The 25,253-nt window shown below is 42.4% G+C and overlaps 1 protein-coding gene and 1 long non-coding RNA gene across 5 annotated transcripts in view; one reads left to right on the top strand and one right to left on the bottom strand.

Moving 5' to 3' along the window:
* The window catches only part of CTCF (CCCTC-binding factor), a 49,336-nt gene extending 27,556 nt beyond the window's left edge, over positions 1–21,780 (bottom strand). The window contains exons 1-3 of one of the 3 annotated variants that reach the window (XM_067718377.1): positions 21,577–21,779; positions 16,474–16,590; positions 15,047–15,159 (exon numbers count right to left, since the gene is read on the bottom strand). The gene's annotated coding sequence lies outside the window, so the exon portion shown is untranslated. Of the gene's footprint in view, positions 1–15,046; positions 15,160–16,473; positions 16,591–21,576 lie in introns of all 3 variants that reach the window. The other 2 variants (XM_067718378.1, XM_067718376.1) reach the window with 2 other exon arrangements.
* On the top strand, positions 20,369–24,785 carry LOC137214503 (uncharacterized). Of its 2 annotated transcripts, XR_010938933.1 has the most exons (3): positions 20,369–20,467; positions 20,903–21,017; positions 24,432–24,785. It is a non-coding gene; the product is annotated as an uncharacterized lncRNA (long non-coding RNA). The 2 variants fall into 2 exon arrangements; XR_010938932.1 differs by lacking the exon at positions 20,369–20,467 and having other exon boundaries at positions 20,477–21,017.
* The last annotated feature ends 468 nt before the right edge of the window (positions 24,786–25,253 follow it).

The raw sequence follows: 25,253 nt of genomic DNA, 5'->3' as shown, positions 1-25,253 counted from the left end.
ATCCAACCAAATGAGCTTGGCAAATGGGTTAGTCTTCTGGGCTGCAGTAGCACACAAAAAATGGAACTCTGAAGACCAGATCCTTCCTGTATTCTCTACCATCTTGGTGAAAAACTGAAGCTTAGGAACACTTTTTAAAAAATCATTCTATCAACTTATGGGTAGAAGATGGGGCAGGAGGAGGTTCCCTCAGACTGAGGCAGAGTGAAACTGGCACATGGGGGTGAGGGAGCTGGAAGAGAGGAAACTGGTATTTGAGCACCACCCTGCCCTTGCTCACTGCTGTTCTCACTGTGAAAAAACACATGCTGACTGGTTGAGTGGGAGGATACACAGGCCCAGACTCTAACGCAAAGGCCCCCCGAGGTCAAGGCCCCTGAGGTCTGCCTATGCTCCTACACCACCAGCCTGGCCTGAATCCTAGGGGAACCTGCTGGATCAGCCCTCCCCCTCTTGCCTGTCAGCTTTATATTGCTCAAATCTTTTAATCTTAAAACTCCTCTTAACGCCTCTTGACAATTTAGCATCTGCCATCTCCGTATTCCCCCACACTCAACCCCACACTAGCTGTCTCTATACCTTTACTTCTCTTCCATGCCTCATTTCACCAGTCTGGTTTCTGTTCCCCAATACTCTACTGAACTGCTCTGAAGCCAGCGATGGCCCTTAATTGGTAAATCCAAAGGAGACTTTTCTGTCCTTATCTGACTTGACCTCTCTGTGGAATTCAGCATCTTATTCTAGGCTTTATCCCAGAATTATGCCAGACCATCAGAAAGCTGGGTATACTTGGGGCACATGGTCTTATCCCCTACAGAACTTGCTTTCACCAAGTTTTGTTTTGGCATTATGCCCTTGGCTTACACTAAAGTATACATGGGAGAAATTTCATTTGGAGTTACATGCTTAGAAAAGCTTTGCTTCAACTAAGCAATTTTTTTCTTTCACTGTGAGACCTATGTAACAGGATCATGTTACCATTACTTTAGCTGGCCACACCCTAATAAATCTTTTTCCTCTCAAACTATGTAGTAACCTTTTATTCTAATTTATTCTAATTTGTATTTTCTGGGGTTTTGACTTTATATCATTTACCATTTGTATTTTCTATACATTTCTTCAAATTCTTTGTGGAACAAGATGAGCTATAAACCTGAAATTGTATACACATATATATTTAATAGAAAATACAGAAAAACACAGAAATACAAAGTTGTAACAATCTTAACATAACCTCAATTCAAAATTTGCAGACCTATTTGAAGATCACAAAATTCTTCCAGGAGGCATAAAAGACCTCATTAAATAGGGGACACTATTATCTATATCCATGATCAGAAAGGCCAAACATTGTAAAGATGTTAATTATTTCTAGTTCATTTAATCTTCAAAATCTCTGAAAAATAAACAAGATATTGAGGATAGCAATAAAATTCCTGAAAAATGAAGCCCACTTTTTTTTTTTGGCCGCATTGGGTCTTCGTTGCTGTATGCCAGCTTTCCCTAGTTTCAACGAGCTGGGGCTACTCTTCATTGCAATGCATGGGCTTCTCATTGTGGTGGCTGCTTTTGTTGTGGAGCACGGGCTCTAGGCGCTCAGGCTTCGGTAGTTGTGGCGCACGGGCTTAGTTGCTCCACGGGATGTGGGATCTTCCCGGACCAGGGCTCAAACCAGCGTTGCCTGCATTGGCAGGCGGATTCTTTAACCACTGCGCCACCAAGGAAGTCCCCAGAAGGCCATTTTTTATTTCCAAATATTAACATAGTATAAAGCCACAATAAGTAATACAGTACTGTCACTATCACAGCCAGCCAATGTAAACAGAGAATCCAGAAAAAAACTCCTAGCATATAAAAAGTTGTCTACAACTTTTTAAAATCAGTTTAAAATTAGTGGGGGAGGTCTTCCCTGGTGGTGCAGTGGTTAAGAATCCACCTGCCAATGCAGGGGATACGGGTTTGAGCCCTGGCCCGGGAAGATACCACATGCCACGAAGCAACTAAGCCCGTGCGCCACAACTACTGAGCCTGTGCTCAAGAGCCCACAAGCCACAACTACTGAGCCCGTATGCCACAATTACTGAAGCCCGCGTGCCTAGAGCCCGTACTCCACAAGAAAAGCCACGACAATGAGAAGCCCGCACACTGCAACGAGGAGAGTAGCCCCACTCACCGCAAATAGAGAAAGCCCATGCACAGCAACGACGACCCAACACAGCCAAAATCAAAAAAAAACAAATAAATTTTTAAAAAACAATAACAAAAATAAAATTAGTAGGGGAAAGAGAATTATTTGATAAAAGGTACCAGAAAAACTATAAATACTTGGAAAACAATGAGTTATAGCTTTAATCCACCTGGAATATATTCTGTTGTCAGAGATAAGGAGAGACGTTAACAAAAACACAAAAAAGACATTGGAGTTCCCAGGCGGTCCAGTGGTTAGGACTCCACGCTGTCACTGCCAAGGGCCCAGGTTCAATCTCTGGTCAGGGAACTGGGATCCCACAAGCCACAGGGCCACACACACACAAAAAAAGACAAATCCAAACACCAAACTTGAAATAAGATACAGGTGAGTGGCCTTCTGATCTCAGAATAAGGAAGGCTTTGTGTTTAGATTCCTAAATAATAGAAGAGCCTAGAGGAAACTGTTGAAATTTTGACCACCTTAACGTAAAAATAAATAAATTTTTTTGTAAAAACAAAAACATGTTGAATAAAATGGCCAACAAGAAAATATATTTGCAGCATTTTATGACAAAGGATTAATACTAATATCCTTATTATATAAGTAATTGTAAATTTTTTTTAAATTTTCTTTATTTTCTTTATTTTCTTTTCAGCTGCACTGGTTCTCCATTGCTGCACACAGGCTTTTCCTCTAGTTGAGGCGAATGGGGACTACTCTTCGTTGCGGTGCGTGGGCTTCTCACTGCGGTGGCTTCTCTTGCTGCGGAGCACGGGCTCTAGGCGCGCGGGCTTCAGTAGTTGTGGTGCCTGGGCTCAGCAGTTGTGGTTCGAGGGTTCTGGAGAGCAGGCTCAGTAGTTGTGGCGCACAGGCTTAGCTGCTCCGCGGCATGTGGGATCTTCCCGGACCAGGGCTTGAACCCATGTCCCCTGTATTGGCAGGCGGATTCTTAACCACTGTGCCACCAGGGAAGTCCCCAGTAATTGTAAATTTTATAAGAATAAGACCAATACCAAAAGAGAAAGCTGGGAAAAGGACACAAGTACATCATTCAAAGAAATACAAATGGCAGATGAGTGAGAAAAAAAAAAAAAACACAACCAAATCTCCTAAACATTGAGAGGAATACAAATTAAAATAATGTCACAGCATTTTACCTCTATTAAACTGTTAAGGCTGTTTTAAAGGATAACTCCCAATGTTGGTCAAGGTGCAGTGAAATGAGTGAGGTAACTCACAGATACAGAGAACAATCTAGTGGTTGTCAGAGAGGAGGTGAGTTGGCGGGGTGGGCGAAAAAGGTGAAGGGGACTAGAGGTACAAACTACCGGTTACAAAATAAATGTTACAGAGAATAAAAAATATTAACATTGTATGGTGTGCAATCTAAAAAAATATCGAATCACTATGTTGCACACCTGAAACTAATATGATGTTGGAGGTAAACTAAACTTCAATGAAAAAACTCAAAAAAACAGCAAGGTAACTGGTGATATGAATCAAGAATTTTTAAAATATTCAAATTACTGTGATCCAGTAATTCCACTTCAGACTTTATGCCCAGAAATAATCAGAGGACTTCCCTGGTGGCTCAGGCTAAGAATCCGCCTGCCAATGCAAGAGACACGGGTTCGTGCCCTAGCCGGGAAGATCCCACATGTCGCGGAGCAAGTAAGCCCATGTGCCACAACTACTGAGCCTGCGCTCTAAAGCCCACAAGCCACAACTACTGAGCCCACGTGCCACAACTACTGAAGCCTGAGTGCTTAGAGCCTGTGCTCTGCAACATGAGAAGCCACTGAAGTGAGAAGTTCACACACCGCAACGAAGAGTAGTCCCCGCTCACTACAACTAGAGAAAGCCCGTGTGTAGCAACGAAGACCCAATGCAGCCAAAAATAAATATTAAAAAAATAAATTAATTTAAAAAAAAGAAATAATCAGAGATGAACACGAAGATTATAAGGACATTATTAATCAGAGTGAATAATTATAAACAACCTAAAGGTACAACCACAGGAGAATAGTTAAATTTGGTAAATGATGATACATCCATGAAACAGAATATTATGCAGATATTAAAAATCATGTTTTAATATAATCCTTATATGAGGAAAATGCTAGTTCCATATCTAAAAAAAGGGGGGGGCAAGAGGAGAAACAGAATGGAATAGTCATTAAGAGCTTAGGCTTTCCAACCAGAGACCTGCATTCCAATTCTGGTTCTTCTACTTACTAGCAGTGTGGCCTGGAGTGAGACATGCTACCCTTCTGTACCTCAGTTTCCTTTTCTACAAAACAAAGATAATAATCATATCCATTTCACTGGCTGTCATAAAGATTAAATAAAACAATGCAGGCAGAGCCTGGCTACTGTGCTCCTCTGTATCCTTATAGGTCACCCCAGAAGGCAATGAACACATGTTAGCTTAACATATGACCTTTCTTTTAGAATTCTAATCACAAACCTTAGATAAATTTTCCCCACAAAAATGACTTCTCTGATAAACTACCAATTATCTACAGAGTGAAGGTAGCAACCAGTAGACAGAATCTGGTGACTGATCAAATCCAGGAATGAAAGAGAAAAAGAGCCAAAAAGGAACAAAACAGCCTCCCAGGCTGGTCTATAAGTCTGTCCAGCATATTGCTTCCAGACTAAATCTTCCTGAAATGAGGCAGAAAAACTCATGAGGATTGAGGGTTACTCAATCAACTCCGAACTCTTTGGCTTCGATCCCAGAGTTCTGTATGATCTGTTACCATCCTTTTGACGCATCCAACCTCACCTTTGGGGTATCTCCCACACAAGAGCCTACTGTCTTGTCCCCTCCAGGTCAAGTTATCCCCTATTCAAAGTCTTCTCAACCTTGACCAGTGCGGACTGAACTCTAATTTATTTGTTTCATTTTTGTTATTTTGTCTGTAATATACTGTTCTATGTATCTGTCTTTTCCCCTAATAGACTATTAGCTCGTTAAGGGCAGGAACTATGCCTTTTACTTCTGAATACTCTATAGCAATGAACACAAAAACAGTGTTAGGTAAGCAGCAGACATTCAATACTGGTGTCACTGTCATATGAAACATGTATAAATGGTTCCTGCACATGACAAAAGCAGGAAGAGAACATGGAAAAACAAAACCTTGTTTGTATGCTATGTGGAACCTTAACTATATGAATTTATATCCTTTATTGCTATGTTTGTGTCATTTCTCAAATAGAAAAAAATAAGTCTTAACAACAAGTACAGGTTTAAGATTTCAAAAATCCTGCCACAAAAATAAAAGCTAATTGTGAATACATTAATTTTTGAAGATGTTAAGACTTAGTAATTTATCACCTGATTATGTGGCTAGATAGCAAATGTGTCAGGTTATTTCTCAAAGGAAAACAACCAAAATAACCTTTCATACTCACTAGTTCAGAGTTTAGTCATTTGGGGACACTGGTTATTATAAAATATATGTGTACTAAGAATAACACATGTGCATTGAGAATAAGACAGTAGAGAAGGACAATTTCCAGAAGCCTGCTTTATAAATAAAATCACCAAAACTTTTTGTTTAATACACTATTGTTGTTCTCTACAGGGACAACAGATAGCTAAAACCCCAACTTATTTCCTGGAGCAGATCAGAAGACCGTCTACACTCTTGGCAAGAAACAGCAGCCCCAACTCCCCACTGAGATTCCATAAGCCACAGCAATTCTGAAATAGCCTAACATGGAGGTCACCTAACAACTTGCCTTCAGACTGCTCAATACAAAACATCAGACATCATTAGAAGGCAGAGAAGAGAGGAGACACCTTGTAGCTTTCTCTTTTCTAGATCTTTAAATTAGAAGAATGCTTTTAGCCAGGAGGCTGAAAAACCTAGTCCAGTATTCTGACTGCAGAGGATACTAAGTGTCATTAGGACAAGGGAAAAAAAAAAGGAATTACAAATAAGTAACCAGTTTCTCCTGAGAATGAAAGGAAAAGCTGACTTTTATTAGATGCAGAACACTAGCCAAAAATAACAAAAATTATTTACCCTTTTGGAACAAAAGTTAGGTTTAAAAAGTCAAATAAAATAACCATTTTATTCTACTATTTCTGAAAATATATACATCATCGTCTTATCTGACAGCTTAAGATAACTCAAAGCAAAGTATCATGCTGATTAATACTGAGTACCAGGAAAGTTGCAAACTACCATAAAGAATGGGGAGGAGCTGAGTGGAAAGGATGACTCAGTCTGAGAAGAAGAAAAACATTAGCGTCCATTTACTTCAGGGTGACTGGAAGCGGAAGCAGCCTTTATCTGAAGTAGCACTCACCTACTCAGTCACATGTACACCTTTCTCTTCCCTGTTGTGTGCCATTAACTTTAATAAGAACAGATGGGGCATTTGGGGGAGGGGGGAGAAGTAATTAAAAGGGAAATAAAATTGTATCTCTTTTAAGTAAAAAAGGTTAAGAGCACCCCAGTTTTTAACCCACCCTTCTCCCCATTTGTTAATATTAAAAGGTGTAGTCAAAGCAGAACAATGATTCTAACAGCTACTTGAAAAAATCTATTTATGGAGAGCTTTGAACCTAGGAGATAAGGAAATACATATATACTAATAAAATATTTGTAATTGCAACAATATTAATTCAACAATATGGTGAAACAACCATAGGAGGTGAAAGAATTCTTTTGCTACAAAGAATAAGAAGTGCTAAACCAATAATTCTTTTATCAAAAGGCACCTGATGCTGGGTACACAGAAATTAATTTCCCTTTTAATTACTTGGGGAAAAAAGTCCTAACTGCATAGGGCTTGGTTCTCAGAGAGCTCCTCAGCTGACAGGGAGACAAAGAGAACAACAAACAAGAGCTATATAGCGTGTGCTATAACAGAGGTTAACACATACTTCCCACCATCCTGGCAAAAAGGATAGCTTAAGCTGGTGAAGGAGGGCTTTAACAAGAGGAACTGCTAAAGGTGGATCTGAAAGGATAAAATAGACCTTGACAGGCGAACTACAGTAGAGAGAAACATTCTAGCAGAGGAAACAGTAAGTGGAAAAAACTTTAATATGTACGGAATTAGACAAACTTTGTGCAAAAAAATTCAAGTGGGACTGCATTAAACCACCTCGTTTATTATTGTGACCTGGTTTCATAGGTCATGTTCTAGGCCCTCATTAAGGGTACCCTGTTTATTTCACTTATTGGACATTTATACGTGAAACAGAAGACAAAGCCTTTCTGGCAGTCAGCATCCTAGTGCCACAGTATGGATTGGAGGCTGCCTCCCAGGCACGAGCTATCCCTCTCTGCTTTCTACAGCCTGAATGACACTTTTGCTGGCATACAGCAACCTAATGCCTCATTTCTCCTTGTTCTCCCAAGGGTGACTATGTCAGAGACCACCAGGTCCCTCCTTGCCCTGCTCCAGGCCCATAATCCTGAAAGCAGCTCAGAGTTAAGACTGTCTTTAGAGTGCTCCTACAATGTTTCATCACTGAGAATATGAGAAAGGTTGGGGATGTACAGCAAGTATCACCTTGAATAAATAATTATGTTATAAAAAGGAATAAATTACACACATACAGTATAAAATATACAGTACATCTATGGATTGGGGGCAGGTTCTACCTGAGCAGTGGTTCCCAAACCTGGTTGGTGTCAAAATCACCTGGTGAGCTTTCAAATGCACAGATCCCAGAGATTCTGATTCAATAGGTCTGGGGTGGGACAGACCTTATTTCAAAAGGTCCCAAGGTAATCCTGATATAGAATGTCTGCTGACTATGGCTTTGAAGTGACTGACCTATTGATAGAACACAACAGCTATGCACCCTAAATGCAAGTCGACATAAATCAAAACCACTTAAATACCCATGGTTTTCTACTATTAGAATTTTTGGTTCATTCTTTACAACAAAGAATCATTTCATTTACTTATTTGGAATAATAATAAAAAAAAAGCCTACCTCAAAACTAATATGATTCCCATATAAGCAATAATGGAATGTATGACTCAAGAAGGAAGTTCTAAAATTTCACCTCTATTGTGGGTAGCATCAATATCAAAAGAACTCTCTAGATGGTATGGACAAGCTCAACATACAACAAAAGGAAAAAGGGGGAAAGAAAAAGAGAAATGGACACACATAACGGAGTGAATTCATGGTTTTGCAGTGTGTGTCAGTGACCATATGGCCACTGCTCCAGGGTCTCTATAACCCAGTACTCACTCCTGAAGGCTACTTTGTAGAAACAAGACCATTTTATTTGGTAAATGGGATCTCCTATAAGGTCAAGGTTAAATCAGAAGTCAACAGCTTAAGCAATGTCTGTACTAAAGGCATAGTAATAGCAATAATAAGTGGCAATATACTGCCTTTGAACAAAGATCAAAAAACAGTTAATATGAAAAAAATACAGAGACATCCTTAGTGAGTAAACAGTATAGCATAAAATATGAATAACAGTTAAAGTGTTGTTCAACAGAACAAAGAAATCTGAAAAACAGAAAAAGGCTATACACGCATAGGAACACAGAGAATTTTAAACAATAAAAGAAACAAACTGCTACTTTGAACTAATATTAGGTTATAAAAACAAGTAATCTGTCAACTTGGTTACTCCTGAGAAATATGGAAACAAATAGAGGAAAAAAAGAAATATAAAACGTAAAATAGACAGCTAGTGGGAAGCAGCCGCATAGCACAGGGAGATCAGCTCAGTGCTTTGTGACCACCTAGAGGGGTGGGATAGGGAGGGTGGGAGGGAGGGAGACGCAAGAGGGAAGAGATATGGGAACATATGTATATATATAACTGATTGACTTTGTTATAAAGCAGAAACTAACACACCATTGTAAAGCAATTATACTCCAATAAAGATGTTAAAAAAAAAAGAAATACAGACAAAAGCTTAATCAAATACTCAAAAGACAAGACAAAAGAAGGATCAAAGGCCTTGTCCGCCAAGGAGCTGGAAAGTAAAAAATGTATTACATAATAAAATTTATTCCCAACAGGAAACCAAGTCACTACTATTTTATAGTCTCAACATATACCTACAACAAAAAGATTTTAAACAGAAGTAGAAAGCTGTAAGATACAAATAAAACAGAAACATAAGAAATACTAAAAACAATTAGGGTGTCCTCTATTATTATAGTTCTGCACCATACTTCTGTGAATGTATAGTATCTTGCACACACTTAACAATTTGTGACAGTGATTATGCTATACCAGAGTTTTGTAATACCAGAGTTTATCTAAAAAGTAGTAGGCTGGGGGCTTCCTACTTCCGCCTGCCAATGCAGGGGACATGGGTTTGAGCTCTGGTCCGGGAAGGTCCCACATGCCGCGGAGCAACGAAGCCCGTGCGCCACAACTACTGAGCCTGCGCTCTAGAGCCTGCAAGCCACAACGACTGAGCCTGCAAGCCACAACTACTGAAGCCCGCACGCCTAGAGCCCGTGCTCCGCAACAAAGTGTAGCCCCCGCTCACCTCAACTAGAGAAAGCCCATGCGCAGCAACGAAGACCCAACACAGCCAAAAATAAATAAAATAAATAAATAAATTAAAAAAAGAAAAAAGAATCTGCTTTCCAATGCAGGGGACATGGGTTCGATCCCTGGTCGGGGAACTAAGATGCCACATGCTGCGGGGCAACTAAGCCCATGTGCCACACTACTGAGCCCACGCTCTGCAACTGGAGAGAAGCCCAAGCGCCACAATGAAGATCCCGCGTGCTGCAACTAAGACCCAAAGCAGCCAAAAAAAAAAAAAGGTAGTCTACCAGACTGGCTCTCCCCCCGCTCCATTAGGGTATATTTTAAACTAGAAAGGCTGCTCTAAGTCAGGGTATAATTCCCCCCCCCTGCCCTCCCCACTGCACACAAAGCATCAAGGTATCTGTCTGCTCTTTTCTTCAAAAGCCCTCACCCATTTAGGACATTTTAGGACTCTATTTCCTCCTTCCTTGTTGGGGAAGCTAGTGTATCACCTACCTCTTTCAAAATAAGAAACACAGGATTTAATTTGTGTGAAAAATGTTTAGAGCTATAGCTATATACTTGATAGGATTCTGAATAGATTAAAGTCTATGCACTCAAATTTACAATTAACTTGGCTTTCATTCAAAGTCAATTTACTCTTATTTTAGAAATAATTCAAACCATGGGGAATAAGGAGACATGAAGTATTAGAGGCAAACAGCTAAGGCCAACAACAAGGAATAGTTTAGAAAGCTTAACATCTAGCAATAAGGAAGTATGTTCCCAGGAATTTGAGGTAACATAGGGTATCTAACAAGGAAAATGTTCATAATATATAACATGAAAAAAGGTTACAAAAGAGGACACAGGATAGGATTCCAGCTTAGTTTAACAAAACAAAACAAAAAATACAGCAAAACTAGACAAACAGCAATTCTGTTGAGATCCCCTACCTTAAGTCAGGCCGACATTATATCTTGCCTGGCCAAGTGCGATGGCCTCCTGACTAGTTTCCCTGCTTTCCCTCTTGCTCCATTACCACCCATTTTTTACACAGTGGCCACAGATTTCTAAAATATAAATTCATTATCAGCAAGGAGACTTCCCTTCTGAAACCTCCCATGCTAAAACTCTTAGGCTGAAGTCTAAACCCTTTCACTGGGCCTACAGGGTCCTTCAAGGCCCTATCAGCAGATCTGCATCCAGCCTTATCCACTCTGCTCTAGTCACTGCTTTCAGTATCCAGAACGTCCTAGGTTTCTTTTCTCTTGCCTCTGGGCCTTTGTACATGCCACTCTCTCTTCTAGGAATATATAAGCAGTTCAATGTCTATGAATTTATCGTACAGATACACTAGTACATGTGCCCAAAGAGCTGTATGCAAGAAGGATAATTATTTTAGCATCTTTCTCTAACAGCAAAAGATCGAAAACAACTCAAATGTCCAGAACAATGTGTATAGTATGCTACCATTTGTGTTTTTTTAAAAAAAGATACATAAACACATGTTTATATATATGTAGAATTTTCTCTGGAAGGATATATGAAAAATTGGTAATATTTATTACCTCTGGGGAAGAAAACTGAGGGATGAGAGGCAGGGGGAAGTTATTACTTTTCACTATTATCATTTTGTACTGTTTGAAACATTTCCTCTCATGTCCTTGTATTGAATGTGGTAGTCACAGAATACTTGCACAATTACATGTTGTTGTTGTTGTTGTTTTTGCGGTACGCGGGCCTCTCACTGTTGTGGTCTCTCCCGTTGTGGAGCACAGGCTCCGGACACACAGACTCAGTGGCCATGGCTCACGGGCCTAGCCGCTCCGCGGCATGTGGGATCTTCCCGGACCAGGGAACGAACCCGTGTCCCCTGCATCAGCAGGCGGACTCTCAACCACTACGCCACCAGGGAAGCCCTACATGTTGTTTTAAAAACTGTACCGTATGTACATGCCCATTTACAAAAGTGGAGGAAAAAACCGAAAGGAAACACACCAAACTATTAATAGTGTTTACCTCTAGGGAAAAGAGTAAAAGGTTCGTTAGGTTCTAGTATAATTCTACAATTGTTAGACTCTACCAAAGAATGAAACTAAACATTACTCGAATGATACAAAAAAAGTTTAAGACCAAATTTAAGGAAAGTTTTAAGAATTGTCACTGCAACCTCAATTCCCTCTAACACTTGGGCAGATACATGGCTGCCAGTGCCCTCCACCTGCCTGCACTTTTGCGACTGTTCCTGCAAGGCTCTCGAGCCTAACTTTACTAGGCAAAAATACTTTTATTATTTCTTTATACTTATTGGAAAGCTTCAGTACTACTTCCTATTGTATCGTATTCCTTTTTCCCTTTAAAAATTATACAATACAGATAATAGGAGAAAACTCTGATAAGCAAGAATATGAACTTATACATTTTACATAAACATGCTGGTTTATATCCAGTCCCCTCCCCATATATACACGTATTTACTCTCACACGAAATCACACTGTGCATACTATTTGATAATCTGCTTTCTTTATGTAGCATGTCTCAAATCCCTCTCCATTTCAATATATTTCTAGATGTAATAAAATGGTTGCATGACATTCTATTACAGTTGTCCCTGGGTATCCACAGGGAATTGGCTCTAGGAGACCTCCCAGCCCTGGCCAGATACCCAAAATCTGTGGATGCTCAAGTCCCTTATATATAAAATGGCACAGTATAATGGTCCCTCTTTATCACATTTGGTTGAATCTGCAGATACAGAGGACTATCTGTAAATAGGTGTATTATAATTTAATTAGTCCTCTATTGTTGAATATTGTTACTCCTAAATTTTGATAATTCTGAGAAAAAAAACCTATTTGCATTATAAAATAACTATGTTATAAAACTACAGAAAACCAAGAAAAGTCACCCCAAGCCTAACCACCCTCACACTACTAGTTTATTTTGTTCTGACTAGTGTTTTGATGCCTATCCATTTAGTCTTTTTTTCCTTGGCATTCATTCATTCAAACAAGCTCTTGCTATATGCCAGGTTATTACTGTTTGAGTTTTTCTTTACTTTTCTTCCATAACAATTTTTTGTACCATATTTTAATTTTTTTCTTCCAGTTTTACTTAGGTATAATTGATGTATAGCATTTTAATAAGTTCAAGGTGTACAGCATATGATTTGACTTACATACGTCATGAAATATTTACCACAGTAAGTTTAGTGAACATCCATCATTTCATACAAATATAAAATTAAAGAAATAGAAAAAAATATTTTTCTCCATGATGAGACTCAGGATTTACTCTTAACTTTCATATATAACATACAGCAGTTGTTAATTATACTTATCACCTTGCACATATAAGCACCCTAAGTGCTTATGTATCTTATACATAAGTACTTATGTATCTTATAAATGGAAGTTTGTATCTTTTGACTGCCTTCATCCAATTCCCTGCCTACCCCTCCCCCCACCATGTACTATATTAAAAAACAAAACCAAAAACTTCTCATAAGCATTTTGCTGGTTAATAGTCTTCCCAATCAGCTTTTTTTTAGTGGTTGTCGAACATCACTCCCAACATGGGATTTGATCCTGTTTACTTATCCATTTGTCTACTGCTCAATATATTTTCTGATCAACTTCCTGATAAGTCCCACTTAAGTTCACTTAACTTTTGTACTCTCTGGTGGTCATCACTATTCGATTTAATGCAAAATATATACAATGACCAACTATTGCTAAAGTGTAAAGATCATCGCTTTACCCCTATGTAGCACATTATAGTTAGTTACAAACACACAGCTGACTCTCAAAGAACATGGGGTTTAAGGGAGAGCTGAACTTCCATGTAGTTTAAAATCCAAGTTTAATTTATAGTCAGCCCTCCGTATACACCACACCCTCATTAGTGGATTCAGCCAACTGTGGGTTGTAGCACCTTAGTATTTACTAGTACCGTAGTATTTACTATGGGGGGAAAAAAAATCTGTGTATAAGTGGACCAAGCAGTTCAAGCCCACATTGTTCAAGGGCCAATTGTATATATTTCCCCCTAACGATACTACATTTAACTGTCATAAGCCTCCAATACAGTAGATATATCATTTTACAAATGGGAAGGAAGGGACAAGGAAGTAACCCTTAATGAACTTGCCACAGCTATTAAGTGGCACACTGGCTAAGCCTTGGTGCCCTAGTAAGATTAAAATCTAATTTTATGCTTCCTTTGTATTTCCTGATACACCTAGATCAGGGTCTCTCCTCCAGAAAGCTTTTCCCAACACCTTTCACTAACTTCTGTAACTGATCATCCTCCCTGCACCCTGAACATAGTTTTATCAGAGCACTGACAACACTTATTTATAGATCTCTTACCCCATACTCTACTTAAGACCCTCAGGAAAAGGAACCTTTTCTTACTCATCTTGAAATCCCCAGTACCTAATGCACTCCCTGGCACAAAGTAGAAAGGCAAGTGTTCAAAGGATGGAATGAGCACATTAAAAGTGCTCAATAAATAAATATTGCAGGTATTTAGAGCACATCTGAGTTGATCCAATTTACATCATTTCACAGAAAGTCACACTTCAGTATATCTAGAACCAGTTAGGTTCAAATATAAAACCTGTGTTCAAAGAGCAGGCATTATCAATACAGAAAATGTAATTCTTAAGTGCCATTTACATTAAGAGCAATACTCTAGTAACAATACTTAGAAACTGTAAAACACACAAAACAGTTAAGAATAGATGCTTTCAAATAATTATTTTAGGAGTCATAAGGTCCATAGCTTAGGATTTAGCCATTTTATTATGACTCTGACTAACCTGAATGGGGGCGGGGGGGAGGGTACAAAAACCAGTATAAATTGTTAATTATGCTTCAGTTAATGTGACATTTGTTTTCAAAATTCTGTTTTATAGAATTTACAGTTTTAGACCTGATTTTGCTCATTACTGCTGCTTTTCTTTTAAATTATAATTCTTATATCATTGGAATGGTCTTGATGACTTGGTCCAGCCATCTAGAACTGTCTACCAATCTGCAAAGAGCTCTTGTTCATGTTGGGCATGTGTAGTAACATGCATACAAGCAAACAAGCTCCATTTAATACAATTTAACTTCTATAGTCCACAGTAGATACTCCAGGGGACAAAGTAAGGAGCTGGATGGTAGAGCTGTTACATAGCTTGAAAGTACTGCTTCTCAAATGTTTGCACTGTAGTACCTATACAAATAGGGCTTCCCACTCCCAAGCACTCGTGCCCTATTTTGTTGAAGACCTGTGTTATCTTAGATAGTCATAGAGTTCACATACTTCTCCTAAAATATACATCTGCTTTAATGTAAGAAAATTTGTAATTACTTACCAGTTAAATTACTTAACTCACCGCCCCCTCAGTGAGCACAATTGAAGCTCCAAGAAGATGGGTCATGTTTATCTTGTGGCTTCAAGTACCCCGGAATCATACCACTTTGTACCCTAAGGGTATTCATATCCCAGTTTGAGAACCAGGGATCTAAACAATTAAACTAGTCATAACACTTAAAAGTGACCAAAATGTTCTTACAACCCCATTCCCCAAATTCTTAAGGCTAGTTTTCTCAATAACTTTTCAAATCAGTATTGTTTCTCTTTATAGCAGCTCATTAGTATGCACTGTGTGTCAACATTAAAAGAACCTGCAGGGCACAATTATTTCTGGAGCGACAGAATACTAGCACATACATCTTGTCCTTCATATCTATCGAGGTACCAAGCTGCCCACGTGGAAAACAGTTGAAGAAGAGAAGAGCTTTCACTCCTGTTCCCTTCCTCCTCTCTATTTTCCAGGCACAGCTTGTGAGAAAAATCTTAATAGTCATTTAGATGATTCATTCATATAAGCTTATCTAACTCAGCATTTGTAACCCTCACTTTTACACTCCTTTTCACCATTACACAAGTGCAATTAAACTATTTTCACATTTTTTAGGGGATAAGCAAGATGTTCTTCCTGGTAGCCTGAGAAGAGATGATTTTCACACCTAGAACCCTACTTTATTGTTAATGAAATCCCAAAGCCCAGTAGACTCTGACATTTATGAGAGGCCTGTTTCAAGTTCCCTATACTGTTCATTATATTTCATAGCAGAAATTGTAGGCTAAAGTAAATTTTAAGTGACCCTTTCAAATGTTTTTAAAAAAATTATTTATAATGACTGTAACACTATGAAGCAAACATGGGTTATCAGCTAGGTTAACTCAAATTAAGTGAGACAATTTTTGTCTAGGATACCAGCTTCCCCAATAATAGGATTCCATCTGTTCCTCATCAAAATTACAAATTGCCACAAGCCCTGGACTTCTGAGGTCATTTGCCAAGAGTCAAAATATACATTTTGGAATGTATATTTGGGTTGAATGAAATGTATATTTGGAATGTATTTTGGGGTTTCTACAGAAAAGCAGCCACCATATCCTTGTGTCTTTCTGTGTACGTACTCAGAATGGTACTTGATGCTTTATACACATTCTCATCAACTCCGAGAATAGTCTCTTTAACTGGTATTATTCTCACAAATAAGGGCTGTAGGAGTAGAAAGGTTAAGTAATTTGCCCAGTGTCACCCAGCTAGTAATACAACAGTGCACGCAGAGTTTCAAATGGAGTACTGCCTGAATATAAAGCTTGTATGCCCTCAATCACCCACTGTCCTGTATCTCCTATACCCAAGAATGATCCAGCAAATCCTCCAACCCCAGGAAGGTCTTATTACTCCTATTTTTAAGACCAAGAAATGGAAACAGCATTTACCTCTCCGTGGCTGCAAAGTCAGTTTGAGCAGGGAAGACAGAACTCAGCTCTCAAGCCTCTGGTCAGCAATCTGTCCACTACTGCATCTTGTTCTTTGGCCCCAGGTCTGTGATCATTCTAAAATAGAAGCACAAATCATTTTATGAACACCAAACACACACAAATGCAGATACAGTATGAAAAGCAAAATGATGGCAAGAGGAAGACTAATAAAATTGGGAAACAATATACTTGCTAAAATGTCACATTACTAATTGACATGTTGTAAATGTCTATCAAGTCAATAATAAAACCTTCACTTATTTTTTTTTTTTAATTTTAATTTTTTACAGTACGCAGGCCTCTCCCGTTGCTGAGCACAGGCTCCGGACGCGCAGGCTCAGCAGCCATGGCTCACGGGCCCAGCCGCTCTGCGGCATGTGGGATCTTCCTGGACCGGGGCACGAACCCATGTCCCCTGCATTGGCAGGCGGACTCTCAACCACTGCACCACCAGGGAAGCCCCCTTTACTTATTTTTTTAAACATTTGCTAAATATATAAAGAACTGAAGATTTCTGATTATCAAAATAGCACCCCATTGTGACCTTGCAACCAAATAATGTAAATACAGTTAAACTACCAAAAAATTAATTCTTACAGATGCAGTAATACTCCTTTAACAGTTTATTTCCTTATCTTCAGCAAGTAGTGGTTTTACTGATTAAGTTAGTTTAAACCACAAGTAAAGACTGTATTTTTCATGTAATAAGATAACTACGGGGGGAGCTTTCACTACTGACCTTTGAAAATCCTAGAAGCACAGCAACGAAATATCTTTTTTTAGACAGATAACAAAATACTTTTAGGTCATATTGTTACCTGACAATTCTCTCCCTAAAATACAAATAAATGGACTGTCAGGCTTCAGGCAGTGGTAGAGTGGTACTTAACTCCATGGCAGGGGGTGGGGGGGAGAAACTCCCAAATGAAATGAAAGAGCTAAATTTAAGCATTTCCAAAGAATTTGGCATATGAGGTAATTAACAGGGAACCCATCTCATAACTAAAGCCCACAAAACTAAACTGATATAATACTTTACCAGATGAAGGTAAAGAAAAGTCTTCTCTGTTGAAAAGGCAATTTATAACAACATAAGAGAATTAGTGCATTTAGTCCACGAAACACTTTTGTATTGGAGTCCATATATTGTCACTAATGTGCGTCAAAAGGAATGAAATTTTATGCCCCTGAAAACTGATGGGTGACTAAAATAAGATCAAGTGTGGAAAAATCACTATTCTTGGGGTATATGTTAGCAGTCTATATGCAATGCCATATCTTTGCATTCAAATACTAAACACTGAGAAAATGCACAAAGGTACTTCCAGGGAAGATATGAAGACAACAACTAGAGAAGGTTTGGGGATGTTTTAAAAAATATATATGGTATGCCAAATCTACACATATAATTGTGAACCATGGTCTTCAAAGTTATACATTACTTGCCATTATTGTTCTTTCTAAACCTGTATACTCTTTCTCAAAGCATTAAATTATGACAAATCCTACTTGTTTGAAGAGGGACCTAATTTTTGGCAAAAAAGCCTCTAGTCGTCTGAAACCAAGATAGGTAAGCAAGTTAGACAGATGGTCAACTAGGTTTCTGGTTTAAAAAAATGAAATACAGCCTATAAAGTAGTTAATGTAGAGTGAATTTGATGCCAGTAGCATCCCTGAAGCAAAAAAACAGCCTCTGGAGGAACATTCTGCCAGCAGGCACCACTCTGCAAGGCTCTGCCTCAGGGCCCTAGTCAGCCACAGGTGGCTTCTGCCACTCCCAAGGAACTCCCCAAGCCACTCAGAGAAGTCCTTGGTGGGTGCCCTCATTTTTTCTATGTCCTTTAAAGCAAAATCCTAAAGCTCTTAAAATTTGAATGCATATTAAGGCTACCTTTTACAGCTCCTAAATTTTAAGTTGGTTGAATGGATCCCTAAAGATAACTTTTACAGCTACTGTTTTTTTGTTTTTTTTTGCGGTACACGGGCCTCTCACTGTTGTGGCCTCTCCCATTGCTGAGCACAGGCTCCGGACGCGCAGGCTCAGCGGCCATGGCTCACGGGCCCAGGAGCTCCGCGGCAATGTGGGATCTTCCCGGACTGGGGCACGAACCCGCGTCCTCTGCACTGTCAGGCGGACTCTCAACCACTGCGCCACCAGGGAAGCCCTACAGCTACTCTTAAATAAGCAGTATTTTCCTATGTTTACCAGCTACTCTTAAATAAGCAGTATTTTCCTAGGTAGGTAATCATTCCTGTTGTAATCTTCCTCATACTAGTGATTTAAGTTTCTTTGGGTAAACTTATGTCCTGAATTTATTCTCTCTGTAAACTTAGTTTTCCAATAAAAACAAAGGGGACTTCCCTGGTGGTCCAGTGGTTAAGACTCTTAAAAAGAAAAAAAAAAAAAGACTCTGCACTCCCAATGCAGGGGGCACCAGTTAGATCTCCGGGTTCTATCTCTGGTCAGGAAACTAAGATCCCGCATGGTGCACGGTGCAGCCAAAACAAACAAAGTATGAATCCTGGCATACAGGAAATCTTAAAGGACAGCAACTCTGTAGACAAGATCTATACCATTAAAACGACATATAGGGGACTTCCCTGGTGGCGCGGTGGTTAGGAGTCCACCTGCCAATGCAGGGGACACGGGCTCGAGCTCTGGTCCAGAAAGATCCCGCATGCCGTGAAGCAACTAAGCCCATGTGTCACAACTACCGAGCCCACACAAGAGAAGCCACCACAATGAGAAGCCTGCGCACGGCAACGAAGAGTAGCCCCCCCCCCCCCGGTCGCGACAACTAGAGAAAGCCCACGCACAGCAAGGAAGACCCAACACAGCCATACACATACACATACATACATAAATAAATAAATAGAGTATTAAAAAAAAAAGACATAAACGATGTGTAAGACCAAGAAGTTGATGGCTGTACATGGCACAACTGAAATCAAGAAGCAAAACATGGTCTATGGAGCACAGTGCTACTGGGAAAACAAGCTTTCCTCCTGACTCAACTACAGACCCGCTGGATTTTAACCCGTGTGGACCTTATTTTAATAAGTAAAACATGCCACCTGCCATCCATAATTTCAAAAGGAAAGTAAAACTGAAAATTACAAGAATGCCAAAAATTACACAAATGGACCAATGTTTTAGACAATTAAGCATGGTTCTATTCTCAAGCCTGATGCTCCATCAACACTACTGCATTTAGTTACTTAGGGCAACTTTATTATGGAGGAGAGGGAGAAGGAACATTTTTGTAGGGTTCAAAAAAGTAATGTTGAAAACACTCCCCTATGGAGGCATTTGCTGCAGAATCCTACAGATAGAGATTACACACAGTAGACCGGTCAATTTTGCTTAGCACCAGGCTGTTTTAATATCCTCATAAACTTAACATAGCCTCCCCACTCCCCCTCCCCGCTATTTAATCAAGACTTTCCTCTCTCCAAAGCAACCCCAGTTGATACATCAAGTGCTGCACGATATTGTATTAAGGTACTAGAATATTTGAGGGAAAAGAAAAAACTGGCAATTCGACAGGAAGCTTTTTAATGATGCAAGAGAACTTAAGGACAGAATAAATTTAACATACATTCCCTGTTTAACTTCTTTTGCCACCTAAAGGGGACCTGGAATTTTAACTTTCCTATTTGATGTAAACTCAAAGAAAGCAGGAAAACGCTACATATGCGAATGTTTACTTATTGCTGAACTCAGGGCTGCAGGAAGTCAGCTACTAAAAAGTAGTTACATTACGCGTAGATATTTATAAACCAACTGCAACTAGTGACCCAGGATTTAATTACAACATCATCCCTCATATTTCAGCATATGGGCAAATTACCAGTGGAGTCAAGAATAAATTCATTCTGCCCTACTGGCGCTTTAGATCGGGTTGCACAATCCCGGGGCAAAACTGCCTTCGCCTAGCCCCAAAAGCATCAGGTACTAAATACTGTAGTAAGTTAGCGTCAGGACGTTTTAAAGCGAGACGGAAACTCAAGAGTTGCCTGAACCAATTTAGCCAGCCCATAATCCCGAATTCAGGAATCTGTCACGTCACTTGAGATCATAATGAAATTAAGTTTTGATCCCTTTGAGATCTCTTAGCGCACAAAGTCAGGCTCCTATCACTGCAAGGGGAATCCGACCCTGGCTCGAGAAAAACTTGCGGAACTCGTGTCCTTTCCGCCCACCGTGGGGGGGCCGCACCGGTCGGGTCGGGCGAGGAGCCCGGGCGCTAGTTTGGGGGCGCAGTGGGGCTCGGCGGGGGCGGCGAGCGCGCGTCCCCCCGCCCGCTCAGGCGGCGTCGAGGCGCGAGCAGCTCAGCCAGCCTTGCAGAGGGAGCTCTCGGCAGCTCTGGGGTCCCTCTACTCGCAGCCGCAGCAGCGCCGCCTGCGCCACTCGGTGGAGACGGAGACCAGCGGCGGCGACGCGCGGACTAGGAGCGACCGCGGAGCAGCCGGGCGGCGGGGGACGCTCGCAAGGCCGCAGGGTAGGTTCCGGGACTGGGCAGGCTGGAGGATGGGCAGCCCGAGAGGCGTCGGCAAGGACCCGACACCCATACTGCATGGAGACCTGGCTGCGCGCGCGGTGGCTGGGTGTCGACACTTGAGCGAGGCGGGCGCGGAAGCCGGGGAGCGGAGATCGCCTCTCGGCTGAGGCCACCCATGGCGGGAGGGGCGGAGGGCAGAGGGCGGGCCGCGGCCGGGTGATCGGTCGGGCCAAGAGCTGGCCTCGAGGGCAGAGACAAAGGAAGGAAAATGGAGTCGCCAGCGCGCGGGCCTCTGTCGGTGCCACCGCCGGAGGCCTAGCGCGCCGTAGGAGGGAGGCCTAGCGAGCGATCGAGCGGGCGGACGGGGTGGGGGGGGGCAGCCGGGCCGCGGCGGCGACGGGCAATGGCGGCGGCCGCGCCGCAGCAGGGACGGTAGAGGGAGACAAACACCCCCCGGCGGCGGCGCTGGCGCCGGGCTACAGCCAGCGCCGACCGGAGCGGCCCCATCGTGACACCTAGAGGCGGCCCGCGAAACCTCCTCCACCCGGGGCCCCCTTACCTCCGCGCCACACCCCCCGCAGCGCTCGCTCCGCCGCCGCTCCACCGCTCCGGCCACCCGGCGTCCCCAGCCAGCTCCGCGCACCCGCACCGGCTACCGCCACCGCCGCTGCCGCCAAAGAAGCAGCTCCGCGCACGGTTTAATCGCTCCACAGACTCGGACACAAAATGGCGGCGGCGCGGTGCAGTGCGCCTGCGTCGGCGCTGCCGGGGCCGCGGGTGCTGATAAGGGAAGGGACGGGTGGGGGGGGCCGGTCGGGCGACGAGTGGAGGGCGGGGGAGGAAAGGTGAGGGGAGGGGTTGGCGCAGGGCAGCATGGGAGGCGGCCCCGGGCGCCAACTTTCAAAAGCGGGCGCGATGGCGTCACGGGACGCGCTGCGGGTCGCGTCACGCCGCACGCGACCTCGACCGGTCGCGCGTGGGTTCTTAGGGAGCCCGAGGTCCGGGCTCCCGCTGGGTGGGGCTTCCTGGGCGGAGGCAGTCGCCTCTGGGCGGTCCAGGATCCCGGCCCGGTTGACCTGGTTCCTTAGCTGCAGTCACCGCTCTGAATCCGTAAGGGAGGGGGTCGGGGGGGAGGGTGTTTGGAGGAAGCGCGCGCGGGGCTAGGCGGTGGGGCTGAGGCGGTTCTTGGGCGGGACCCCTGTTGGGGCCCCGCCCCAGTCTCCTCCCTAGCAGGGCCGGACCCGCCCTCCGAGCGCAGCTCCGCAGCCCGCCACCGGGTAAGGCCGGGCGGGTCCCTTCTCGCTCCCGGCTCCTCAGAAGCAATCCAGCGCCTGCGAGCCACGGCAAGCAGGGCTGTCCTTGCCCCGCGGTTTTGGGGGATCTCTCCCCCCTACAAGAGGGCCTCCTAATACCGGGTGTGAGAGAAGAGGGCGAGGGCTTTCTGGTGTGCCCAGGCCATCTCAGCCCGGAGAGGCCAGAAGAAGGCCAGACTTGATGCTTTTATACGATCATAGCAGTCTTTTGCCAAAAGGACTTTCTGTATTTGGAGCGGCGTAGTTGTGTATTTTATAAACGTACATTTCTTGTTTTTGCCCGAGAGCTGTTGAGCTCTTTGTGGGCGGGGTCCTTCAGCCCCTCACAGTGCGGTCGCCCCTCCCCCTCCCTGAGATGCACCTGCGGACTCTACCCAACCAGCGGTAAAATTCCCTGAAGACTGACTGGAAGATGTTCTGGTGGCTCAGGGAGGAGAGTCTTTGATACTTATGGTAATCTGACTCAGGACTGTATTCTCAACTCCCTTACCTTAGATCACGAAGAACAAACGGACCCAGCGTCAAGTGGGCAGCTTCTGCTCCATTGAGCTGATTGTTCCATTATGAGAATGTTAGCCCAATGTTGACAGATATTTTGTTTTTTTTCTTTTTAAAGGAAATCTGGGGGGGGGGGGTTGTGTGTAAAATCTCCAGGTGTTGGCAACTAAATCAGATGTTTTAAAACTGCATGAGCTGATTAAGCCGCACGTGGGGGCTGTCAGTTTATAAGACCTCTGACTTGGAGGAAAGAGTGAAGAGAAGTTCCAAGGCCAAATCCTAGGCACTCCAGCATTTAGAGATAGGGTAATGGAGAAGGAGACTGAGAAGGAACAGCCAGGAAGACAGAAGGAAGTCCACAGTGTTGAATTTGGAATCCAAGGGCAGAAAAGGATTCAGGTAGGAGGGGAATGGTCAACTGTGTTTAGTGCTGCTGAGGGGTAAACTTGGGCCAGAAACATGGATATATTGAATTGGTCACCTTGGAAGACGAGATTATCATTGGTGACTTTGGCTTGATTCATGTTGGTAAATCAGAGGTGTGGACCTGACTAGAATGGGTTGAAGAGTGAACAGGAAAGTGAGGAAATAGAGACAGCACACATAGGCAACATGAGAGAAGCTTAGCTGCGAAGGGAGCAAATTCAGGGATAAATGTGGAAGGATATGGGGTTAAGAGAGGATGAAAGAATTCTAGAGCATGTTCTAAAAGATGAAAGGGTTCTAGAGCATGTTTATTTGTCATTGGGAGTGTGATACAGGAGAGCGAAGCCTTGCTTGACTTTTTTTTTTTTCCTGTGCCACAGGGCTTGCAGGATCTTAGTTCCTTGACCAGGGATTGAACCCAGGCCCACAGGAGTGAAAGAGCTTAACCACTGGCCTGCCAGGGAATTCACTTGCTTGACTTAAACCAGGGTGAAGTTCATGGGAGGATATAAGGAAACTGGGAGGATTGACCCTGGATAGAAACAGGATGCTTCCACTGTAGGAATTAGGGTAACAAGGGTGAAGATGGGTGCAAATGCAGGGGAGAGAGAAAGCAAGCTTGCAGTTTTCCTAGTGGGACTGCCTTGGTGGTATGGGGTACCCATTTGAAGTTTGTGATCATGAGTTTAAAGTTAAACCAGTTGGCCCAGTGTGCGGTTTTTCTCTAAGCAACATTCAGCTGCTTGGGTACAGACATGAAGAAAAGGGATAATTTGGTTTCTCAGCACCAACACCCAAGTTTTCTGATTTCTAGTAATAGGTACTTGCCTTATGAGATTATTTACTATTCTAGAAATGTGTGAAGTATCTGGAAAATTTACCTGTGATCCCTTTTTCTAGAAACCAAATTATTCCAGTAGTCTCTTATGTACACCTGAGGACTCAAGCATAAAGAAAAGGCAAACTTAGAGAAAAATTACCAGACACCTCTGGAATATTTGCATTTTGCATTTTTTTCAGCCCTCCACTCCAAACAGCTCCTGGTATACTTAGGAACTATGTACTGGAAACAAAGCTGACTTACACTTTAATGCTTAGCTTCTTTTCTTTCTGGTACCTTTAATAATCTGACTAATTCGCTTTCTAAGACCTTGCCTCAAACCATCTTATCTTTAAGCTTCAAGAGTGTCTTCTAGTACTTCCCTGGTGGCGCAGCAGTTAAGAATCTGCCTGCCAATGCAGGGACATGGGTTTAAGCCTTGGTCCGGGAAGATCCTACATGCCGCGGAGCAGCTAAGCCCGTGCGCCACAACTACTGAGCCTGTGCTCTAGAGCCCGCGAGCCACAACTACTGAAGCCGGCACACCTAGAGCCCGTGCTCCGCAACAAAAAGAAGCCAGCGCAATGGGAAGCCCACGCACCACAATGAAGAATAGCGCCCGCTCGCTGCAACTAGAGGAAGCCCGCGTGCAGCAACAAATGCCCAACGCAGCCAAAAATAAATAAATAAATTTATTTTTTAAAAAAAGAATGTCTTCTTTATGTTTATTTATTTTTTTTCATACTAGTCATCCATTTTATCCACATAAGTGTATACATGTCAATCCCAATCTCCCAATTCATCACCCCACAACCTCCCCCCCACACCCGCTTTCCCCCCTTGGTGTCCATATGTTTTTTCTCTACTTCTGTGTCTCAATTTCTGCTCGGCAAACCGGTTCATCTGTACCATTTTCTAGGTTCCACATATATGCATATATATATATATATTCACTCTGTATGACAGTCTCTAGATCCATCCACATCTCTACAAATGACCCAATTTCGTTCCTTTTTATGGCTGAGTAGTATTCCATTGTGTCTATGTACCACATCTTCTTTATCCATTAGTCTGTTGATGGGCATTTAGGTTGCTTCCATGACCTGGCTATTGTAAATAGTGCTGCAATGAACATTGGGGTGCATGTGTCTTTTTGAATTATGGTTTTCTCAGGGTATA

The sequence above is a fragment of the Pseudorca crassidens genome, chromosome 20 (genome assembly GCF_039906515.1).
Source record: "Pseudorca crassidens isolate mPseCra1 chromosome 20, mPseCra1.hap1, whole genome shotgun sequence".
Lineage (NCBI taxonomy): Eukaryota > Metazoa > Chordata > Mammalia > Artiodactyla > Delphinidae > Pseudorca > Pseudorca crassidens.
The sequence above is the reverse complement of the archived record's forward strand: the minus strand, read 5'-3'. Positions and strand labels throughout refer to the sequence as shown.